The sequence below is a fragment of the Heteronotia binoei genome, chromosome 10 (genome assembly GCF_032191835.1).
Source record: "Heteronotia binoei isolate CCM8104 ecotype False Entrance Well chromosome 10, APGP_CSIRO_Hbin_v1, whole genome shotgun sequence".
Classification (NCBI taxonomy): domain Eukaryota; kingdom Metazoa; phylum Chordata; class Lepidosauria; order Squamata; family Gekkonidae; genus Heteronotia; species Heteronotia binoei.
This window is the reverse complement of record NC_083232.1, coordinates 71315753-71325627: the sequence shown is the minus strand read 5'-3', so window position 1 is coordinate 71325627 and position 9875 is coordinate 71315753.

Sequence of the window (9875 nt, the reverse complement as noted above, 5' to 3'; positions counted from 1 at the left end):
AAACCAGTTCATGTTAGTTGTATCTGCCTAGGTAGGATTGCCAAGTCCAATTCAAGAAATATCTGGGGACTTTGGGGGTGGAGCCAGAAGCAAGGTTGTGACAAGCGCGATTTAACTCCAAAGGGAGTTCTGGCCATCATATTTAAAGGGACTGCACGCCTTTTCAATGTCTTCCCTCCACTGGAAATGATGAAGGATAGGGGCACCTTCTTTTGGGGCTCATAGAATTGGATCCCCTGGTCCAATGTTTTTGAAACATTTGAAGAGAGGCACTGGATGCTATGCTGAAAATCTGGTGCCTCTATCTCAAAAACAGGCCCTCCAGAGCTCCAGATACCCACAAATCTTGTGAGCAAAATTTCTACTTTATGAGCTAGTGATCTACCTGATCCCCTTGTCTGATGAAGTGTGCTTAGAGAGCACACGAAAGCTTATGTTCTCAATAAAACTTGGTTGGTCTTAAAGGTGCACCTTGACTCCTGCTTTGTTCAACTGCTTCAGACCAATCCGGCTGCCCTCTTGGATCTATCTTTGTGAGCTAGTGACATTCAAGTTGTGAGTTACTGGCATTCAAGTTGTGAGCTACTGCATAGATTAGTTTGCTCTTGGGTCATTTTTCCTGAGCTGAGACAAAAATTTGTGAGCTGAAGGCTAAAAAAATTGTGAGCTAGCTCACATTAACTCAGCTTAGAGGGAACACGGGTGTCCAGCAGACATTTCCCTTCCCTCCACTGTTTTCTGATGACCCTGAAGCAGGGGGAGGACCTCTAAACTGGGGGATCCCCTGCCCCCAACTGGGGATTAGGCAAAGCAAGAAAAACACCGTGCACCAAATGTTGCAATATAAGTGCAAAAGCACTCTTTTACTCAAACACCCTATCACTGTAATACTTAAATGTCCTTTAAAGCAAATAAACAGTCCTTAGTAGAAACTCAAACTTTAAATGTTGCCGGGTGTAAAAATCTGCTGTCTTCTTATCTTTCTGTTGAGAGATGAAGATAGCCAGCTGTTCCTCTTTGAAGAGTAATTCAACAGGTGTAGTAGCAGCGACACGACTCCTAGGTTCAAGTTCATGTTTCCTTTAAACTTCCTCTGGCTGCTATTTTTACACTCTGGAAATTAGCATGCAAAATATAAATAAAATAAATACACAACTGTAAGTTATACCACTTGAACTGTAAGTTGTACCACATGAATCAGAATGTAATTGACATCAGCTGGGATAGCCTGTATAACGCATGCCTGGATTGCTCTATGGTAAGAACCGTTCGTGCATACTGATAAGATATGACTGTGAGCTGTTGCCTAAGCACGGGGTAAGTTAGATGGTGTGTGACTACATGCACAGAAAATGTAGAAGGTTAACTTCTGTAAAGACATACTCTTTATATTTATTTTATTTATATTTTGCATGTTAAGTTCCAGAGTGTAAAAATAGCGGCCAGAGGAAGGAAACACGAACTTGAACCTAGGACTCGTGTTGCTGCTACTACACCTGTTGAATTACTCTTCAAAGAGGAACAGCTGGGCTATCTGCATCTCTCAACAGAAAAATAAGAAGACAGCGGATTTTCACACTTGGCAACATTTAAAGTTTGAGTTTCTACTAAGGACTGTTTATTTGCTTTGAAGGACATTTAAGAATTACAGTGATAAAATGTTTGAGTAAAAGAGTGCTTTTGCACTTATATTGCAGCATTTGGTGCGCAGTGTTTTTCTTGCTTTGCGTAAACTGCACACCACAAGTTTCCTTATTTATCTTATTCCCAACTGGGGATTGGCAACCCTATGCCTAGGTGGTGAGCAATTGTCAATACACACTTACTTGACCAAGTCTTTAAGAGTGTAATCATTTTGGAAAAAAAATAATAGGTTTGCTGGGGCTATTAATTTTCAAAAGGATCTGGTTCAACATCCACTTAAATGAATGTAAACAATCACAGGCTTGAAGAAATAGCAAAAGCTATTGCCTGAAAGTTACCAGATCTCCCCACTCTCTGCCAATGTATTGATTTACTTAAGTAGAGCTTAGGAACACTGGTTAATATGCATATTGACACCTAGCCTCTGGCGCCAGGGAGGAGAAGTTTCTCCATCCAAATATCTAAGCCATTTGTGTCTTCTAGCTCAATTAACTGAGGAAAATCAGGGAGGGGGGCTTCAGCCCCAACGTAGTTTACGCCTATACTGGAAAACCTGACTGGCCAGTATCTTTACATCCAGCCCTATCAGTCTGCCTTGATTGGTTAGGCCAAGCTGCTTATCTTAAGGTTTGTAATTTGTGTTCCCTCTAAGCTCTGTGTGTGAGAGCAGCAGATTCTTTGTACACAGGAAGTCTGACTGAGCAGCAAACTGAAGCCATGCATCAGCTTGCACTCTCATTACTTGTTTTAAGATTATAGCAGTTATTAGGGTTGTCAAGTCCTCTTCATCCCCCAACGGGGGATAGCCGTGTGTGCGCTGCACGATGAAATGATGTCACCCAGAAGTGACGTCATCAAAATGGCGGCGCCCATGCGAGGCCGCTCTAGGTGTTTCCAGGAAAACTCTATGGTTTTCCTGGATGCTCTAGCCATTTAGGAGGTTAAAACTCTATGGCATCTATTGTAACATAGAGTTTTACCTCCCAAATATCTGGAGCATCCGGGAAAACCATAGAGTTTTCCTGGAAACCACTAGAGCGGCCCCGTACGGCTGCCACCATTTTGATGACATCACTTACAGGCGACGTCATTGCACCAGTGTCATGGGGGGAGGTTCCCCCCGCCGGCCCAATGTGGGTCGGCGGGTTGAGAACCTCCCGGGCAGGAGATTCCCTGACCGGATTGGGGGGGTTGGCAGCTCTAGCAGTTATATCCAGTGTTCCCACTAAGCTGAGTTAATGTGAGCTAACTCACAATTTTTTAGCCTCCAGCTCACACATTTTTGTTTCAGCTCAGGAAAAATGGCCCTAGAGCAAACTAATTGATGCAGTAGCTCACAACTTTAAGGCCAGTAGCTTGCAAATTAAAATTTTTGCTCACAAGACTCCACAGCTTAGAGGGAACACTGGTTATATCTTGCTCAGGATGTGAAACTGCTATGCACAGTAGGGGGGGAAATTAGAGGGAATATTGTTTTGCTTTCTTGTCATAATTCTAATTTGGAATCCTGCCCCCCCCCCCCTGTAAATTTGATGCTCAACAGAACTATGAACATCTCAAGCAATTCTTTATATCGAGCCTATCCTGGCATATTTTGACCTATTTATTTATTTACTTATGTTATTTATAGTCCGCCTTTCTCACAGGGACTCAAGAAAGATTACATGAAGTAAGTTAATATAATCAATGGGACATAGTATCGCAGAAGTCTGGAACCAACCAGAAATGTAAAAGATAGAAACTGAAGCATAGTATAAGTATTAACCTGACATAGTAGGTGCAGTAAAAATTACATAGTAGGATCCTATTTACAGTACGCTGTTCACAGTAGTATGGACCATAGTCCCTAATAATTTATCCAAGTAGCTTTGACCCATCTTGTATAGTGCAGCTCTGTTACCTGTACTGAAAAGTTCTCTTCAGTAATTCAGTGTAGCATAATTTGCAGAAAGCAAAGAGTGTGGGAGCCTTCCTCACCTCCTGAGGAGGGGGCCACAACAAAGAAGGCCTGTATATGAACAATTGCTGCTTTTGCCCATTTTCAGGTTGGCACCTGCAAAGGTCCTGCTAAGATGAGTGAAGCTGTCATGGTGGAACATAAGGGGAGAAGTGGTCCTGGAGATAAGAGGGACCAAAGTCATGAAGGGATTTTTAGGCAACAGGCAACATCTTAAATTGATCCTGGTAACAGATGTGCAGCTGAGGAAGCAGCTGCAGAACTGGAGTGATATGCCTGCTCCATCCAGCTCCCAATAATAATGGAGATGCAACATTCTGCACCAACTGAAGTTTCTGAATTGAGCTATTATTCCTGCTCATAATGGAAACCAAATTAAAAGCCACTCGGTGCCTGAAAACTTAGTTGAAAGGTGGATTAGAAATGGAGTAAATCAACTCTAATGTCATGTTTGGTCTTACAGCATCAGCAGGCACCCTGGTTATTCTTCGAACAAGTTATACACAATCCATTCTCAAATCCAGGGCTTTTTTTTGTATCAGGAACTCCTTTGCATATTAGGCCACACACTCCTGATGTAGCCAATCCTCCTGGAGTTTACAGTAGGCCTTGTACTAAGAGCCCTGTAAGCTCCTGGAGGATTGGCTACATCATGGGTGTGTGGCCTAATATGCATAGGAGTTCCTGCTACAAACCGCCCCTCCCCCCCTCAAATCCCATGTTGGACTGATATGCGTGTGCATGTTTCAGTTTACTTACCATGCTCTCCCCCTTGACTTTTTAGAGCTTCCTAGCACATGCTGTTTATTCCTGATGCCACAGAGCTAGATTTTTCAGGAAAAAGGGTATTTTGCTGTTGTGTGTGATAAAGATGTGGGGAGGGAAAGAGAAGGACAGAAATAAAAGGAATTGCATTTGTTTTTATTTTAAAATAAAAAGGTTCCACCCTAACATTGTTTATCCTACTTGTTGCCTTATTAAATGTGTTTTGCATCTCTGATATCCCTTGATGATTTTCTGTGAATACAGTTCCTGAAACCCCATTTCATAGCTAAGATCAATGATCCAGGTTTTTAATAAAAGCATAAAGTCTTCAAAGATCACTTTGAAGAGACCAGCTGTGGTACTCTTAACATGCCATCAGAGAGTTTAGCAGATGAACAAGTTGCTTGGAATTTTCTTTAATATGCTAGCAAGTGGATGTTTTCCACTTTACCCTCCACTGATATTTCTTGGCACTTTTTCCTTTCAGCAGATTTCCAAAGGACTTTCATGTCAAAAAATAAGACAGATTTTCCCTTTGAGGTGTCAACTATGTTTGGGATCAAGCAAATCAAGAGAATGACAGCAGCTCAGAACTAGAAACTGCTTTGGCTTTATAATTACAATATGGCCAAAGTTGCTCAAAGTTCTGTGATCTTGTTTGTGTCATTGACACCTGTAGACTCAGACCAGGGTCCTGGCTATTTAACCTTATGTAGTCTATATCCTTCCCCCTCCCCCGGCTGGGCAACTTCTTCCTTTGATTCTTTCCCCTATGGGTGCTGCTTTTTCCCAGCTTGTGCCACCACTCCTGACTTCCTCCTTCTGGCCCATTGTTATGTTGTAATGGTGCAAATGGCTAGAGAAAACCCTGCTTTTCTGGTCGCATCTGCCAACCCAGCTGTATTCACTTCTGGCAGGCTGCCCAGTGCATCTCAATGCTGCAGGACTGCTCAGGCAGCCACAGTTTTTTAATTTACTTACTTCATTTATAGCCCACCTTTCTTGCTGCGATGCAAGGCAGTTACAACATAGTTTTAAAAACCCAGTCCCACAGCATAAGAAATCCAGTATAAACAGTGTAACAGGTTACAGAATTAGACTAGGTTGAGGAGTAGGAGTTGGATTTATACTTCACCCCTCACTTGGAGTCTCAGAGTGGTTTACAATCTTCTTCCCTTCCTCTTCCCACAGCAGACACCCTCTCTTTCTAGAAATGCTCTTGAGAGAACAGCTCTTTGAGAACTGTGGCTGACCCAAGGTCTCCCAGCAGCTGCATGTGGAGGAGGTGGGAATCAATTCCAGTCCTCCCAGATTAGAGTCCACTGCTCTACACCACTACACCAAACTGACTCTCTGAGGGTTTTTGTTAACATACCATCACCAGGAAGGAAAATACACTTTTCCCACTCTGTTGGAAAAGGACAGTGCAATGTGCAAATAAGGCTGATGAGAATTTCCATCCCTTAATAGAAGCGTATTGTGAGTTGCCTTTTATACTCTTCCAGTTGTGACAGCAACAAGATAGCATCCACCCAGTCCTTGAAGTCTTTCCAGTTTGATCAGCTTGTTTGTCTTCAGATTCTAGAAAGGGATGTGCTGGAGCTCATAGTTACAGCCCTCTGATCAACAGCCAGTGCCAGATGTGAGTGGGCTGGTGGTGAGCTGGCTCAAACGTTCATGCTTGTTATTTCATATGGGCATGAGCCATCATACATTGTAGACGGTACCTTTCATAAGCTTTGGATCCCAACCAGAAGTTTCTGTGGAACAGTATTTCAGGGGACATTTAGTGCTGCCACTGGGGAGAGGGGAAGGTGGGGAAATGGCTCTTTATGAGCAGAAGCACCTCGAGGTGTCTAGTCAAGGTCCAACATACATACACAGACAACTTTCACATCACCTCTAATGCTATGCTGACCGAGAAAGTCAGTTCAAATATTAACCCTGACTGCGACATCACATGATGTGCCTGCTTGCAGATTGTTGTTGTTCAGTTGCACAGTCGAGTCCGACTCTTTGCGACCCCATGGACTGAGTCACGCCAGGCCCTCCTGTCTTCCACCATCCTCTGAAGTCCGCTCAGATTCTTGTTGGTTATATCAGTAGTGCTGTCCAGCCATCGCATCTTTTGCTGTCCCCTTCTTCTTTTGCTTTCTGTCTTTCCCAGCACCAGGGTCTTCTCCAGTGAGTGCTCCTTTCTCATTTGGTGGTCAAAGTATTTGAGCTTCAGCTTCAGCATCTGGCCTCCCAGGGAACAGTCTGGGTTGATTTCCCTTAGGACTGACTGATTTGATCTTCTTGCAGTCCAAGGGACTCTCAAGAGTCTTCTCCAGCACCACAATTTGAAAACATCTATTCTTCTGCGCTCAGCTTTCCTTATGGCCCAACTTTCACAGCCATACATACAAACTCTGCTTGCAGATTACTGAATGATAAATCAAGATATGCACATCCTCTCATGTAGTTCAGAACTGAACTCTTGCTTAGAAATAACAGGTTGTGGCTGAGCTCGATGTGTTAAATCATATTTATATACTTACAACATTTATACCCTGCCTTTCTGCCCTCATCAGAGCCACAAAAAATAAATATAGTTAATATATAGCTATCAATGTAGATAAATAAAGATCAACACCTGTACCTTGAAATGTGCCCAGAAACAAATTGGAAGCCAGTGCAGATGGGCCAAGACTGGAGTAATGTGGTCCTTACAACTTGTTCCAATCCATATCCTGGCTGCAGCATTTTGGACCAGTTAAAATTTCAGAGTATTTCCTAAGGGCAGCTTCACATACTGGAGTAATCTACTCTAGATTTAACCAGGGTGTGCATGTTGGTAGCCAGCTCTTTTCTGCCCAGGAAAGGCTGCAGCTGGCTAACTAGTGAAAACTGGTAAAGGGCACTCCTGGCCACAGCTGCCAGTGGCTTATCCAGTAGCAGATGAAAGTTCGAGTGCAACCCCATCCAGAATGGGTGATAATTTAAATCCCCAGGGTGGAACCTCTGCTCAGCAGCAGCACTTCTGTCTCTCCTTCAGAATATAATATACACTTAACTGCATCTTATACTGTTGCAGCCCTTTCACAAGTAATATTCAAGCACTGGCAGCTACCTCAGTTGCCTACAGATCCAGTGGGCAGCCGTGTTGGTCTGAAGCAATATTGATTTATTTACGTTATGTTTATATCCCGCCCCCCATTCTATAGAGACTCAAGGCAGCTAACAGCATAAAATAGTAAACAAAGACAATATTAAAATAATAAAACAATCAGATAAATGGCAATAGAACAAAGTAGGAGTCCAGTAGCACCTTTAAGACCAAAAAAGTTTTATTCAAAATGTAATGCCTACTGTAACCCTCAAATTCTGATTTGAAGTAGAACAAAGTTTGAGTCCATGGGCACCTTTATGACTAACCAAGTTTAATTCTAGGTATGAGCTTTCATGTGCAAGCACACTTCAGATAAATTGAAATAGAAGGCAACAGTTCAAATGCATAAGCAGAGGCTGACCAGCAAATCTGCAATGTTTTACTCATGCTTAAACACACAGCATGAGTCCATCTACAGAGGACTTCTCTTTTTTCTTTTGATGTTGCGGAGGATTGCCGGGGTTCATAGGAAGGAAGAGTCTGCCCTCTAGTGAATATTCTGTTTCTTGGTAATGCTTTTTCATTTTATCTTTTCCCCTCCACCCAATCCAATTTGAGACTTCTTTGCTTTTATCTTTCAAGCAAAAGTTCAACATGGGGTAACTTGCTCATTGACCATGAAGTTTCACTCCTATTTTTATGCATCCTGAAGACAATTATGGTCTGAACTGTACCTCTGTTGTCTGTGCTGGACATCATTTGGTGCTGCCCCTAGAGGGGGAAGGTGGGAAATGGTGAAGAGTGTGCTTCTTGCAGTGCAAGCTACATCTTTGGATGCCAGCTCAGGGTTGGAAAATTCCTGGAGATTTGGGAGCGGAGCCTGGGGAGGCAGGATTTTGGGGGAAGGGGAGGAATCTAAGTGGGGCTATATAAGACCACAGAATCCACTCTCCAAAGCAACCATTTTCTCCAGGGGAAGTGATACCTCTTGTCTGGAAGATCTCTTAGTCACATCTGGAGGCAGGTAACCCTAATAGAACAGAGACATCTTCAGAACATGAGAATTCTCTATATTTGTATTGAAGTATTCATGATAGAAGGGTTTGGCAAAATACAGAATGAGGATAAAAAATTGAATTTGCAATAACATCTGAGAAAGAATGCATCTGTTAAAGGATCCCAGACATATGTAATACAGATGCTATAAATCAGGGATGTCCAATTATGCCCAACTGACATAATATTACGCCAGAATATAAGGTAAATAACATAAATTTTAAAGTTCAGGAGTACAAGTCATTTACTAATTTATTTTAAAACTTAACTTTTCAGATGCATTTTGTTTTGTGATTCCATCTGGGATGTTTAGTAGAACAGAATCCTGGTGGAAAGTGCTGCCAAGTCATAGTTGACTTATAGCAACCCCTGGTGAAGTTTTCAAAGCAAGAGGTGGTTTGCCACTGCCTCCCTCCATGTCACATCCCTGGTATTCCTTGGAGGTCTCCCATCCAAATACCAGCCAGGGCTGTCCCTGCTTAGCTACTGAGATCTGATGAGACTGGGCTAGTCTGGGCTATCCAAGTCAAAGCAGAATAGAATAGAATAGTGGTTCACTATTGTAGATTCCCATGCAGATTAATCTGTGAGATGTTTAGTTGCATTATTTGTTATGTATTTACATACTGGCATTGGTGTTAACTATCTTGAATCCCTGAAAAAAGGTGGGCTAGAAATATTTTAATATATATCCATGAAAAAGCAAATCAATCAATACTGGTATACAATAAATTAAAGCCTGTTTTGGTGTCTAAGAAAATCTTAGATGAGGCAAGTCGCTGGCACTCATTGACTCTTGGCAGCCAATTGGCCTATCAAATTTTAATCAAGGTATGACAAAAAGCTTAACTCGTTGTTGTTGTTGTTGTTTTTTAAACTATTTTCAAGTTATAAGAAATGGCGGTTCCTCAATTTAACTCTACATATTTCTGTGTGGCCTCAGGGTATGGTTGGAAGTCAGCCATTTTTGCTCAAGGGTCTGGATCTGGGCAGTGGGAAACTTCCTGGAAGCCCTGTGTGAGTGTGAGCTTTTGTGAAAAACAGTGGGATAAAAATAACACAAGCTCCAAAGATAATATGGATGTTCAAATCCCTTCCCAGCACAGGAAAAGCTGTGTGGTGCCATGGTTGGAATGCTGGACTTAGACTGGAGACTTAGATCAGATTTGGCACTATTGGCCTAAAAAGTATTAAAACAAGAATTGGGTGAAGCACACAATGGATACGATCCAGCCAATATTAAGCACTTCCTGGCCAGATGAATTCTGTGGGAAACAGCTGAGTATATCCCTAAGTTCAACTGAAGCCAAAGGGAGTCAGCACTCTTGTCTCAATGGTTTATTCTCTGTGTATTCCAAAAAC